This window comes from Sminthopsis crassicaudata, chromosome 3, assembly GCF_048593235.1.
Source record: "Sminthopsis crassicaudata isolate SCR6 chromosome 3, ASM4859323v1, whole genome shotgun sequence".
NCBI classification, from domain to species: domain Eukaryota; kingdom Metazoa; phylum Chordata; class Mammalia; order Dasyuromorphia; family Dasyuridae; genus Sminthopsis; species Sminthopsis crassicaudata.
Window position 1 is genome coordinate 479,122,037 of NC_133619.1, and position 14,701 is coordinate 479,136,737.

The 14,701-nt window shown below is 33.1% G+C and overlaps 1 protein-coding gene across 2 annotated transcripts in view; it reads left to right on the forward strand.

Moving 5' to 3' along the window:
• Positions 1–14,701, forward strand: part of LNX2 (ligand of numb-protein X 2) — an 86,852-nt gene that overhangs the window by 38,654 nt on the left and 33,497 nt on the right. The window contains exon 5 of one of the 2 annotated variants that reach the window (XM_074303584.1): positions 13,669–13,716. The exons of the other annotated variant lie outside the window; for it this stretch is intronic. The gene's annotated coding sequence lies outside the window, so the exon portion shown is untranslated. The remainder of the gene's footprint in view (positions 1–13,668; positions 13,717–14,701) is intronic. 2 annotated transcript variants of the gene reach the window in all.

The window sequence follows — 14,701 nt, forward strand, 5'->3', positions numbered from 1 at the left end:
GAGAGACTTCTTCTTCCTCCAGAGAGCTGCCTAAAGTCTGGTCCAGACAAGACTCTCTCTATCTTTTGAGTCCTGCCCTCTTTTATCCTCCCAGAGAATGGGCATGGGACAACGCAAGGGCTTCTGGGAAAAATTACTTCAACCAATGAATTTGCTCCTCCTAAGCATGCAAGCTCCTCCCCAGGAGTAAAACTCCCATTAAAGGCCGGAACTAGAGGATTGTTAAGTACCGACTTAGCACTTAGTAAGAACTTATCATCTAATTATCTCATTAGTACTTAGTAAGAATCTAACAGTCCATCTGGAAGAACAAAAGATCGAGAATTTCAAGGGAATTAATTTTAAAAACAAACAAAAAAGCCTGCAAATGAAGGTGGCCTAGCTGTGCTAGACCCAAAACTATATTATTATTATAAAATGGTCATCAAAACCATTTGAATATTGACTAAGAAATGGAGTAATCGATCAGTGGAATCGACTAGGATCACAAGACAAAATAGTCAGTAACTATAGTAACCTAGTGTTTGACAAAAAAAGTGAAAAACAACAAAAAGGATTCTGACGATAGAAAATTATTATGACAATAGAGAAGACCAAGACCCAAATTCAGAAAAGGACATCTATGGACAAAACCCCAAAGAAAAACAGGAAGTGGTCTCAAAACCTGGAAAGAATTCATAGAAGAGCTCAAAAAGAAGTTTAAAAACTAAGAATGGTAGACAAAACAATTGGGGGGGGGAAATGAGTGATGCAGGAGAATTATGGAAAAGTCTTAATAGCTTGGAGGAAAAAAACCTAATTGCTTAAAAAGGGAGATACAAAAATCCACTGAAGATGGAAAAGGAAATTCAAAAGCTTACTGGAAAAAAACAACTCCTTGTTTTTTGTTTATAATAGCTTTTTATTTTTCAAAATATATGCAAAGATAGTTTTCAATTCACTCTTGCAAAGTAGAAAACAACTCTTTAAAAAAGTTAGATTGGACAAGTGGAAATTAATGATTGAAACATTAAAACTCAACCAAATTCAAAAGGATGAAAAAAAAAAAAAGTAAAATCCTTCATTAGTAAAACAACTGGCTTTGAAAATAGTTCCAGGATAGAGATTCTCAGAATAAATTGAGTTATCTGAAAGCCATAATCAAAAGGAGAATCTGGGCAACATCTTTCAAGAAATTATCTTGAAAAACTGCCTTGATATCCTGGAATCAGAGTACAAAATAGGCATTGAAAGAATTCACCAATCGCCTCAGGAAAGAGATTCCAAAATAAAAACTTCAAGGAATATTGTAGTGAAATTACAGAACTAATCTAGTCAAGGAAAAAATATCACAAGTGACCACAAAGAAACAGTTCAGATCTGGGGAACCACAATTAGGATTACACAAGATTTAGCAGTTGCAACATTGAAAGATTCAGAGGGCATGGAACTTGATATTTTGAAAGTCAGAGAAACTGGGACTACAACCAAGTATCACATAACTTGGTAAAATTAAGCATAGTACTCCAAGGGGGCGGCGAATGGCCATTCAGTGGGGAAAAAAAAAAAAAAAAAAAAAAAAAAGGATTTCAAACTTTTATAAGGAGAAGACTAGAATTAAACCAAATATTTGATCTCCAATGTCAAGAGCAAAGAGAAGCTTAAAAATAAAAAGGGAAAAGAAAATGATTGATTGATCTGTTTACATTCCTGCATGGGAAGATCATACTTAAAATTCTTAAAAATTGTATCACTAATAGTATAGCTAGAAGGAATATACATAAACAGAAGTTATGGGTCTAAGATGAATTTGAAGGCATAACAAACAATAATTAAGCGATAAAAAAAAGAGTACACACTGGAATCAGAAGGAAGTGAGAGGTAGGTAAAATGAAGTAAATTATTTCCTATAAAGAGAAGTAGACAACCTATTATAGTGGAATGGAAAATGGCAGGGTGGGATGATGTTTTTTTGTTTGTTTTTTTAATCTTTCATCAATTTAGAGTCAAAGAAGAAATAACATAAATAATCACTTCAATGTAGAAATCTATTTTACTGAGGAGGAAAGTAAGAAAAGAGGAGATTAAGTACAGCAGGACTAGTGAGATATGGGTTCTTTAGTGACCTAGACCATGGAGACACCTGAAATTGTTTTTTTATCTTTGGTACATCATTTCTGTTTTAAGAGATTGAAGAGGCCAGTGAGGATCAAGAGAAAATATCTAGTTCTCCATCTTTATGGTCATGTGAACCAGAAGTTGAAATCCTCAATTTTTTAAGAGAATGTGAGAATTCCTTTGAAAACCTCATCCTCTGTGGGGGAATCTCTTCTCAATCTGGACTAGTCTTCTCTATCACAATCTTTCAACTCAATTATTTAGACCAATTAAATTAACATACACATAGAATCATATAAACATGATAGAATTGCTATTAAAACATTTTTTTAAAGCCTATCTAAACATTAATTAAAGTAGCTGTTTTGTTAAGGCCAAGAGTAGGGTTTAGTGAATTGTATCTTTCCAGCTAGCCTGGGAAGAAGTTTTTAAAAAATAAAACAAACAAATAAGAATACTTTGATATTCAGAATTTTAATTGTCAGAATTTATCTAATCAAAGGCAGTAAGAATAGGTCCTAATTTAGTGAGGTCCTAATTTTTTACATACATATACATACACACATTTTCATTTCTTTTTTAAATGTTTTGGTGGATTTTTAAGTTACAACACCTCCTCCCTTGTAAAAGAAAACAATTTACCAATAACAAAAATTTAAGCTATACCTGAAGCAAATGTTTGATTATTTACAGTTGGGGGTAGGAGTGGAGAATTGTTCTTTTTAAAATAAATTTTATCGATTTTTTTTTTTTAATCTCCTCTGTTCCTAAGAACCCATCTCTTAAAAAAAAAAAAATCTTTGCAAAAATAATAAGATGAGAAAATCACAATACATCAACAAATAATGTCTATGAAATTGCATATCATGTCAGTATTCCACACTCCTCTTTTTATTCTTACTCTCCAATTGTTGTAAAAGAGTAGAGGGCAGTGTCTTTTATCTCTCTTCCTTGGGGGAAAGTTTGTTCTTTAAATTTTTAGACATTTTCATTTCTTGTTACTATTCTTTCTATTTACATTGGTGTAGTCACTGTGATTTTTTTTGTTGTTTTGTTGTTTCCCCTTGCTTCCACTTCCCTTTACTTCATTTCCCTGTTTTACAGATAAGACAATTGAGGTAGTCAGGTGCTGCAGTAGAATGCTGGATTTGTCAGCTAGATCTGCATACCAGTGTGACCTCAGATTTTTTTTTTAAATAGCTTTTTATTTACAAGATATATGCATGGGTAACTTTTCAGCATTGACAGTTGCAAAACCTTTTGTTCCAGTTTTTCCCCTCCTTCCCCCCACCCTCTCCTCCAGATGGCAGGTAGACCAATACATGTTAAATATGTTAAAATATATTTTAAATACCACATATGTATACATGTCCATACAGTTGTTTTGCTGTACAAAAAGAATCAGACTGAAATAATGTATAATTAGCCTGTGAAGGAAATAAAAAATGCAGGCGGACAAAAATAGAGGGATTGGGAATTCTATGTAGTGGTTCATAGCCATCTCCCAGAGTTCTTTTGCTGGGTGTAGCTGGTTCAGTTCATTACTGCTCTATTGGAACTGATTTGGTTCATCTCATTGTTGAAGATGGCCTTGTCCATTAGAATTGATCATCATATAGTATTGTTGTCGAAGTATATAATGATCTCCTGGTTCTGCTCATTTCACTCAGCATCAGTTCATTTAAGTCTCTCCAGGCCTTTCTGAAATTATCCTGTTGGTGACCTCAGATCTTACTGTGTGACTTTGGAGAAATTGCTTAACTTCTGAGGCAGCTTCTAGACCTAAAGATGACTTGGAAAGTAGGCAAGAAAGGTTTGTCTCAGTCTCAAGAGCCTTGGGAAACCGCAACCCAGGAGTGGGTTTTGAGAGCCATTGAATCAGCATCAGCAATAACAACAAACAACAACAACAGCTTCTGGAAATCGCAGCCTACAAATGTTAAGGGCTAACTGATTAGAAGGAGGTCTCTCCACTAGAACTGAAGAAGGATTCTTGCTTTAGCAAATAGAACTTAACACCATAATGGAGCAGAGACCCTACTCAGTTCCAGGGCAGAAAAGAATGTTTGTGGTCACTCAAACACTAATCCTTAGATCAAAATACCTTGAAGCACTGAAAACTTACAAGTCTCTAGAAGAATCTCTGAAAACAACTGCACAAAATTTCTGAACCTTGGGACATTGCACCTGCACACAGAATCCTATTTTAACAAAGAGTTAAGAGCAGAGTAATAGGCTGGGAAAATGAGCAATCAATAAAAAAGATTCTGACCATAGAAAATAACTATGGTGACAAGGAAGATCAAAACACATTCAGAAGAAGATAAAGTCAAAGCTCCTATATCCAAAGTCTCCAAGAAAAATAAAAATTGGCCTCAGATCATGAATGAACTCAAAAAGGATTTTGAAAATCAAGTAAAAGAAGTAGAGGAAAAATTGGAAAGAGAAATGAAAGTGATACAAAATGAAATATAAAAAGCTAAAGAAGAGTGCTGCTGCTGGATGATTTAGAGACCCCAAAACTTGCTCCTGGTTTCTGGACTTCTCTCCTGGTTCAACACCGCAATTTATATACATTTCCTGCTGTCTTTAGCTGGGAAATTGTTCCACTCCATCTTTTTGTGGATTAACTAACATTTCTTTAATGCCATTATTTAAAAGAATGTGGAGGGGTTTGGGTGAGAGCCCCAGTGTGTCTTTTCCTTCATTCCCATACTTTGACTCCACCCTGAAACTTTATAAAAAGGTATACACCTTTATTAACAAAATAATTGGAAGAGAGGAGCCACCTGGAGCTTGGGGCATCAGGAAACACATCTTTCATTGGAGATGGTGATCCCTGAGCTTTGGAGCGAAACTAAGGCTACTATTGGGCCAAAATGAGGAAGGATTAAGTTCTTGGCTTGGACCTGTGCAAAGGCTCATAAGAGATAAGACTCCATATGTGAGAAGTCAAGATAACAGACTTGAAAAACTTTGAAGGACAACAAAGAAGTTCGTATTTGATCGTAGAGGTAATAGGGAGCCTCTAGAGTTTATTCAGTAGGGGAATATGTTTGGCCCTGTGTTATAAGAAAGTCATCTTGGAAGCTATATGAAGGAAAGAGACTTGAATTAGGAAGCTCAGTTAAAAAGCTTTTGCAATAGTCTACCTATAGTAGGAAGTTGGAAGGAGAGAAAATAGGCTTTTATTAATTGAAAATAATTAAATTTTATTTTAAAAGTCTTTGTTTACAAATCTCAGCAATGGTTAAGAAGTCTAACCTTACATCTCTTTTTTGTTTTGTTTTTTTAAATATTTAAAACTAAATACAAAATAAGGAAAATAAAAATGAAAATGAAATGGAAAATTGTCATGTTTATATTCGTGACTTTCCATCTTTGCTTCCTAGATTATTTTTTTGTTCTCTACTGTGCACTTTTTACTTAATTATTTTTTTCCTCTTTCATATCCTCCATTTCTTCAAAGCACAATATATTTGTGTATATATCTGTAGATACATAGATATCTACATGTACATACATACACAATATATTATATATTGCATATATTATACACTTTGCATTTACATTTATGTGGACATGCATATTAAAACAATATTGATATGGATGATGATAAAATAGATTTCTCTCTTGATTGAATCTTTAATTTTGATTTGATCTGAGATCAGTGGTTACTAACCCTAATTTTTTCCCTAATTCAATTCCTGATTCTTGTTTGTGTTTGTATGTATCTCTTTTATTTCCTATCCCTACTAACTCTACTACTTTCTCATTAATCTACACTCCCACTTCCATTAATCTACATACCTTTCAGTAACCTCTCTTATCCTATTCCCTCCCTTTTTATTTATTTATTTGTAGATTTTGGAGTGTGCTGTAAGTCTTGGTGGGGGTGAGAGGGTATAAATATTTCCCTATTTAACCTGTTCCTGATGTGAGTAAATTTTCCTTTTCTCTCTAATGCCTCTGTCTCTCGAGTCTTCCTCTATACCTCATTTGTACAGCATAATTACTGTTGTAACCTTTTTTTAGACAATTTTGCTTTTTTGAGTCAGATCATACTCAGCTCTGCCTTAGTCTTTGAATTAGCTAATTACTGATGTTAAACATATGGTTTACATTTTCATGTAAAAAATAATTTATCCTTGTTGAGTCCTTTGAAATTAATCTTTGATGTTGACTCTTTCTATTAAATTTGTATTTAGTTCAGGTTTGGTTGAAGCAAAGTCCTTAAAATCCATGAGTTTGTTGAATGTCCTTTTTTATTTTCATTCAGTATTATGGTTAGTTTTATTGGATATGTTTTTGGCTGAAGGCCTAGTTATTTTGATTGTTAGTGTAAATTATTCCAGAACCTGCAATTTTTTATTGTAGCTGCTGATAAATCCTGTACAATTCTAATTGTAGCTGTAGTATTTGGAATTGGGATGTTTTTTGTAAAAAGTTTATTTTTTGATCTGGGGTACCCTAATCTTTTAATCAATATTGGCCTTCATATTTCTTCAAGAATGGTTATCAAAGATTACCTTTTTTTGAAAATTTTAACTTGAATATCTTAATTTTTCAACAAGTTCATAGTACAGAACACTAAATCAAAAGAAGGTGATATGTAAATTAATTACAAAGCTTTCTATAAATGGAAGGCATAACATCACATCTTATTCTTGTATATTTTTCATGGAGTTCAGGTAGAAACAGAACAAGATAGATAAAATAATGCTTTTGTAAGTGTTAGAATGTTTGTCAGCTTAATCTTCTGTAAGCTCACTGAAATCATTCTGGGACAACTGGATTAGACAGATTTAGAATGATGAACCTTCTATACCTCCCTCCCCTGACTTCTTCCTGAGATGGTAAACAATCCGTTATATTTTATACATGTGCAGTTGCAATTGTGTGAAATATTTTCATGTTAGTCATTTTGTTATCTCACTATTCTTAAAAAGGTTTTAATTTCATTTAGTTTGGATATGAGTATTTAATAAGACTATATCAATTTAAAATGTTCTTAAATTTGATGAAGAACCAAGAGGATTGGTTGATGCTTGTGTGGGTATCAATAAGTATTTTTAAAAGTCATTGCAGTGGGAGAGCAGGTTCAGTAGGTAAGAATTAACTGGATAAGGGACTGGTTTATCAAAAGCAAAAAGTTTTATTGTTCTATAAAGCTACATGGGATCAAACAGTAGCAAGGGACCGATTAGTAGTCCAAGAGGGTGCTCCAGGATGGGTATTTTATAGGGAAAGATGGAGGGGAGAGAATGGGAGGGGGGGAGAGAGTGGATTGGGTAAAATATTTACTCTTTCCTCATTGTTTACACCTCTTCCAGGGAGATGGTTACCTCTTAACCATTGATCAAATTTTAAGAAAAACAAGTAATACAAACATGTAGCAAGATTCAAGCTTCTTGGCATCCTGACTAGAACCCAAGGTCTTTGCACCTGGGTTTGTGGTTAACCATGTCCTGTTTAGTACAATCCAGGCCCCCTTCACCTGTCCTGGTAGAGCTTGTTTTTTTCCCTGTGCCCCTAATACAACAGAGGTTCTGCTGGAGCCATTTCAGTTGTTAAACAGAATGGAGCTAGATTTGTGCTGCATGGCCCCAAAGAATACATTTTAAAAACAAAACTGATTTTTCATTTTAGGTAAATTATAACTTAACACTAATTTAGAGCCAGGAAAGACTTTTGCAGTCACCTTTTCCAACCCCCTCATTTTCCAGATAAGGAAACAAAGGTTGAGGGAGGTTAAGTAATGGGTTACCTCAAAATCACATAGTAAGTTACAAAATCATGATTCAACTCCAGTGCAGTTTCTAAATGGAATGGACTGCCTCCTCGGATAACATCACCAGAAGGTATAAGATTAAGTAGAAGGGTTGTAACCACCAGGTAGGAATATTATAAACAGGCAAGATTCATACTTTACACAGTTGTGCTTGATTACGTCTTAGGTCATTTTCATCCCTGAATTTTTTTTTCTTCCCTTTAATTTAGCAATAGAATCTAATATCCTTAGCAACAAAAAAATTATTTCATTTCCATATTTGTATCATACTGTGCCCAGTATGTAGCAGGTACTTAATTAATAAATGCTTAATGTTGGTGATGTATTTTATTTTGATGCAAAAGATTCTTCCCACAAACCCATTATAAAGTATATTCTGGAACAGTGATTAAAAAAATTTATGTATTATAACAGACAAAGAGAAATGTATGTTTTTAACTTTGTGTGTGGCACATAGTAAATTCTTAATCCTCAGTTGATCATTAGTTGTACTAACATCAGCATGTTTATTGGACCAGAGTTCAGATGTTTTTTATATTGCCTTCATTTAAATAAAATAATGATTTTCCATGTTTTTCTCTTGGCTCCGATTTTTTTTTAAAAACTCTTTTGTAAATCTTCCCATGTTTCTCTGATTTCTTAACAGTCATCATTCCAAAGCTCTATAATCTATCATATAGATTAGAATATAATTGGGAAATGTTTAACAAAGTATATAAAAATAAAATACAACATATAGGCAATGTTAATTTGGGATTGTATAAACCTATGCAGCAGGGATCCATTTCTATTTGAGTTTGACATTGTTGCCTTAAGGCACAGTTATATTTTATTACATTCACATTCCATTATTTGTGCAGCCATTCGCCAATCAAAAAGGTATATTTTGTTTCTGGCTTTTTATTATTACAGATAAGAAATTAATACTTTGGGACATACTGATATTTTAATGCCACAGATTTTCTTCTTGTGACATAATTGCAGTATATTTGGGTTAAAAATGATTGTACATATGTAATATATATTAGATTTCTTGCTGTCTTGGGGAGAATGGAGATAAGGGAAGGAGAGAAAAAAATTGGAACTTAATCCTACAAAAATGAATTTTGAAAATTTATCTTTACATGAAATTGGAAAAATAAAATAGTATTGAGAAAAAATAGTTACTCTCATTTTATATTTTTTGTCAGATTTGATTTTATTCTCTTCTCCTTCAGTTTCCATACTAGAGTCTTATTTCCCTTTTTTTTTTTTTTTAATATTTAGACTTTTTTTTTTTTAAGTTGTGCTTACTGTATTTGAGTCTTTAAGAGTTCTTATTTCATTTGTTCTCCCTTGCTCTCCCATTCTTTTATAGATCCTCCCCTCCCCGCAGGCAATTGGGATTAAGTGACTTGCCCAGGGTCACACAGCTAGGAAGTGTTAAGTATCTGAGGCCACAGAGCTGGTGCTCAATCCACTGTGCCACCTAGCTGCCCCTTATTGGTCCTTTTGACTACTCTAATGGTTCATATGTCTATTCTCTTCTCTGTTATGGAGTTCCACTGTCTCTATTGTAGGATTATTCTCTTACATACATTTCTCCTGGTATTATAAAAACTAGGAGCTTTAATTTGCCCATTTCCTCCTCAGTCTAATTTTTCCCTCTATGTGGATTTCTTCCATTCTTCCAGTTTTGCTCTTTTGATTTTTTTCTTTTAGTTTATTTTGCATATGTGTACTTGAAGCAAGGGGCTACTACTAGGTTTGTGCATATTTCACTCATCCAGATTGTCTCTACTGCATTTCCATTGTTCTCTGCTACTCCCCCTAGAGTAACTTTGTCTTCTAAGAGTTTGATAAAGTTATTTTAAATTTTACCTTAGTGGATGTACCCATTATAAAGGACAGCTCTTGTGGATATTATCTCAGATTTTTGGCTGGGAAGGGGAAAAGCAAGAGAAATACAGGCATATTATAAAATTGAACACTACATAGAAGGGAGAAGAAGAATAAAAGATGCTATTAAAAAAAAACCCAGGAACTTTTAGTTTTGACATATCAGATACCTTCCATCCATATGGATGAATTCAGTTTCTAGTGAACTTCAGAAAGGATAATGTGGAAGCCTGTATCCTGTCTTGCAGGATACAGAATTGAGGGAGAAGGAAAGAATGAAACTAAAATAGACAAAAAATATGAATTGAGGATAATTATTTCTACTTGCTCCCCTCTTTTCCCTCTCTCCCACTTCCTTCCTTTCTCACAAAATAAAGACATACAAACACAAAATACACACATCCTATATATATTTGTTGTAATATATGAATACAGTGTGAAAGCCAAGATGTAGAATTTTGTTAGTCCCAACTCATGAATGTTTGTCTTTGTTCCAAAGGGACCTTTAGGTAGCAATTCTGATTAAAAAAAAAAAAATGTAACTAACTGAGGCTCCTCACTTTCAGTTCAACAGTATTACCTTCTGATTGTTACAGAGAAGGTACAATTATTTTTCAAGTTGTGATCTAGTTGTTTTCACCACATTATAAAGACTTCACTTATTGCAGATAGTTTCCCATTATTCAGCAAGCTTATAATTTCTAATACAAAGTTTTCTACTTCTTTCTCTAAAACTTCTGACTACTGTTCTTCCTTCCTGAAAATATTCTTTCTAACCTAAGCTATGTCTATCCCCACCTTCAGTGTGTTATTCAGAACATGTTATCTTGAAGATAACCACCTTACTTGCTTTTGCATTCCTTGAGAAGTTAGGTCTTCATTTCCATTGTATTAGAGTTTATTTGAGAGTGGTAGTGATTGTTGATGTGATACTATTACAGTTTTTAATTTTTTGTTAGGATTTATTCCTGTCCTTGGATTATAAAGACATGGATTGAATAGTCTGTTTCTATCTCCCTGGAAGCCTAAATAAATGGTGCTGTTTGACTTATGCAAGTTATAATCTTTATCATCTATATTATCTTTCTAGCCAGTATTCAATGTGAAGCTAAGGTTATTTTCTATTACAATAGGACCCTGGACTTCTTTTTTTTTTTTTCCTTTCAAATGGATTTAAGACAAGATTTTCGCTTAATCCCTTCTCAATACTTATTCTATATTCTCTGTTACTAATAACAAAAGAATTGTGATCTTAGCCCTTGTACTTACTTACCTTTCCAAAAGATGTACATTATCAACTATAGCCAGGACACCAACTGATATACATCAATTTCTACATTTGTATTGAATAATGGACTAGAAATTTCTGTTTAATCCCTTTTGGGTCAGGTATGGTGTAATTATTTTAAAACATACCAAAAATCTATTCAACCATGGGGAATTGGAATCCCCCACAAAATAAGGTTTAGTTTTAATACAATGCTTTATCTAAATGCTTCAGAAAACTAGTAAACAGTTGTTTAAGCTTGTTGTCAATGTGCCTGATGAAATGCAGTTTTAAAAAATTCTTTTTAGTAGTTAATACTTTGTACTTGATCAGTAATTATCCTTAAATGCATATGTTATAATTTGCTCTTGTAATTTTTCCTTTAACTTTGGCCATGGTGAAATAGAGGTAGCTTGGGGGTGGGAATGATGTATTTTCAATTGGTACTTTTTAAAAATTTCAAAGTGGGAACATATTATTTTTCCTTCTCAAAAGATTTTGTAATAAAATGAAAATACTTAAAGGACTAAAAGTTATTTAGAGATTTGGAAAATAGCTAAAATATAATAGTCTTAAGATAAATGCTTTCTTAGTCATTATGTGGGAGGCAGGAGTTGCTATATATTTTCTTGAGGGAAATTTTTTTTCAAATAAAAGCAGCCATGTTCCAAGAATATGTAAATTTTCTTTGTTAGTTGAGTAGGAAACAAGGTATTATATAAATTTTGTATTCAGACAGGTAGATTTAGGAGTTTCTTGTTAGACATAGAATTATTTTTTCCCTAGTGAGTCCTTTTTCCAATCTCTTATAACTACTGTTGACATTTGTAAAAGTTAAATATGCTTGAAGAAGAAACAAAAAATTGAATAATAAACTACAGGAATAACTGTTTGCTTCACTCTGATATTAACACTGTAATTCCTATATGCTGTTATTTCATTGAATTTTTTTTTAATCATCTGAAATCATAGTTCTCCCCAGATCTATAGTTTCTTTACCTAGAACTTTTTTTTTTTCAAAGTTTTATAAATTTAGGAGTCTCATTGCAGGGGGAAAGGGGTGTAGGAGGGTAGGTACCAACTCTTAACAATCTGTGGTCCAAAAAGCTACTTCTTCCTCCTGATCAGAAGATAATTAGATAGTTGAAATAACTAATTTTGTACCAAGAATATAATTACTACTACTTTTTATTCTCTAGCCAGGACCCTTTTCAGGCCTGGGTAGAAACTATTTTTAATGGTCTGTGCTTTGTTAACCTTTACAGCTTCATAGTTCAAAACTAAGGCAAAGAGAATTTTCCATATCTATGCAGTAAATGACTTTTCCATCACCACATTGTTAGGCTTATTTTTAGAAAATATCTTTTTCCTCTGAAGTCTGGGTATTCCATATTGTACTAGAATCTTAAAAAAAAAATTAATTTTAAATTTAAATTTCCATTTCCATAATAAAATGGAAGACTAAAAGAAATTGCATGAAACTGCAATTCTGTTATGTACAATTTACTTTTCTTTTAAAATATATAATAAAGTAATCATGAAACTTTTTTCTTCTCCATGAAATGGGCATACTTTTAATCACTTCTCTCTGTGGATACAGATAGTATCTTTCTTCATAGGGTTTTTATTGTTATTTGGGTATTTATAATAATCAAATGACTTGTTTCCTCAAAATTCTTCTTAAAACTGTATTGTTTTAAAATTTAAAACTGTACTACTTTCTTTTGAGTCTGCTTGTTTCACCTGTCATTTTTTTTTTTTAAATCATTGAGGCCATCATTTCTTGTAGCACAACAGTATTCTTTACCATTATATAACCTAATTTGTTTAGCCAGTACTCATCACCCACAATTTCCAGTTGTCATGCAGAGAACTGCTCTTAGGACATAAAGGTTCTTTTCCTTTCCTCTAATCATCTTGGGAAACAGAGCCATGGTAGTATAACTGGGTCAAAGAATATATGCAATTTTATAACTCTTTAGACATAATTCCAAATTGCTCTCTAAAATAGTTGGATTAGTTCACAATTCTATCAGCAACGTATTAATGTCCCAATTTTTCTACATACCCTCCAACAATTTTATTCAATCTGTTAGGTGTAAGTCTTGCAGTTATTTTAATTTGCATTTCTTCAATCAACTGTATAGTCTAGAGAATTTTTTATATGATTATAAATTATTTTGATCTCTTGGCCAGAAAACTTTTGATCATTTACCAATTGGGGAATGAGTGATATTCTCATAGATTTGCCAGATGATACCTTTAGCAGAAAAACTAGTTATAAAATTTCCCCCCTTTCTGCCTTTTTTTTTTTTTAAGCTACATTGGTTTTACTTGTAAAAAAAAAAAAAAAAAAAAAAAACACTTTTTAATGTAGTCAAAATTGATTTTATACCTCACAGTGCTCTCTCATTTATTCATAAATTATTTGCTTATCCATAAGTCTGATAAGTAGTGTGTTTCATATTCATATTTTATTGTGAAAGCTCCTTTTATATCTGTCATGTATCCATTTTAACCTAAGAGCATTGGGTTTTTTTTGGGGGGGGTTTGTTTTGTTTTAAGATTTAGAACTCATTAAGTCTGGGAGAGTTTCATTCTAGAGTACAAGGCATAAACAACTGTTTCTCTTTAGGTTCAAAACTAGGAAGACCATATAGAAACCTGAAGTGGATAGGATAGAGTAAGTAAATTGTTACTATAATCTACTTAAAAAGTAAACATTTTGCAAAGTTATATGGCCTTTAAAGATTCGGAAAGCTTGGCCCCCTGAGGACAGCTGTCTGATCTCTGTGTCAGGCTGCTAGCTTTTTTTTAAAGTTCTGCCTCTGACACCTCCAGGCTCTGGAGCCCTACTACTCAACCTCTATATCCCAGGCAAAATGCAGAGCAGATGCCAATCTTTACTGGTATAGGGATCTTCTTTTTTGAGAATTGCTTAAATTAGTAAAACCACTGGTCTGGCATAAAACATAATGTGTGGGTAGTGCCCTGTTCATAAATACATTATGTATCTTATATAATTTGTACATACGAGGTATTGGAATGATTAACAGATACTTCTCTTAAAACCTACCTCAGATGCAATTTGAATATTCTAACAGTTTATTCAGAATTTGGAAGAACTTCTATCTAGGCCATCTTCTATCTAGACAGGAATCTTCCTCTACAATACCCTGCTTGAGTGTTCACCCAGCATCTACTTGTCTTTAAGAAATGGAAAAGCCGTTAACTTCCAAGGGTTCCAAGATTCCGCCTTTGAACAACTCTAAATGTTATAAAGGAAGGTAAAATCAAGAAGAGTTGGCCTTCCTGTAACTCAAATTCATTTGTAGTTCTGCCCATTGTGACAAAGCAAAAGATTCTCTGTGTGTAAATGTGTAATAGACAGAATTAGAAACGAAGAACCAGGATTGGTAGGACAAATGAAAATGTGTGGCATGTTACAATAGCCAGTGAGCATTTATTAACCATCTACTATGCTCTAGGAACTGTGCTAAGTGCTGGGAATATAAATATAAACAGAGGGACACTTAGAAGTAGTCAGAGGTGTCCCAAAGTAGTGCATCCAGGTGAGAAATGAGATGTCTGCAAGAGCTCACTTAAATGAAAAATCATCCTATCCAAAAGGCTGAGGGTAATGATGAAGTAGAGCTCCAAGACTAATG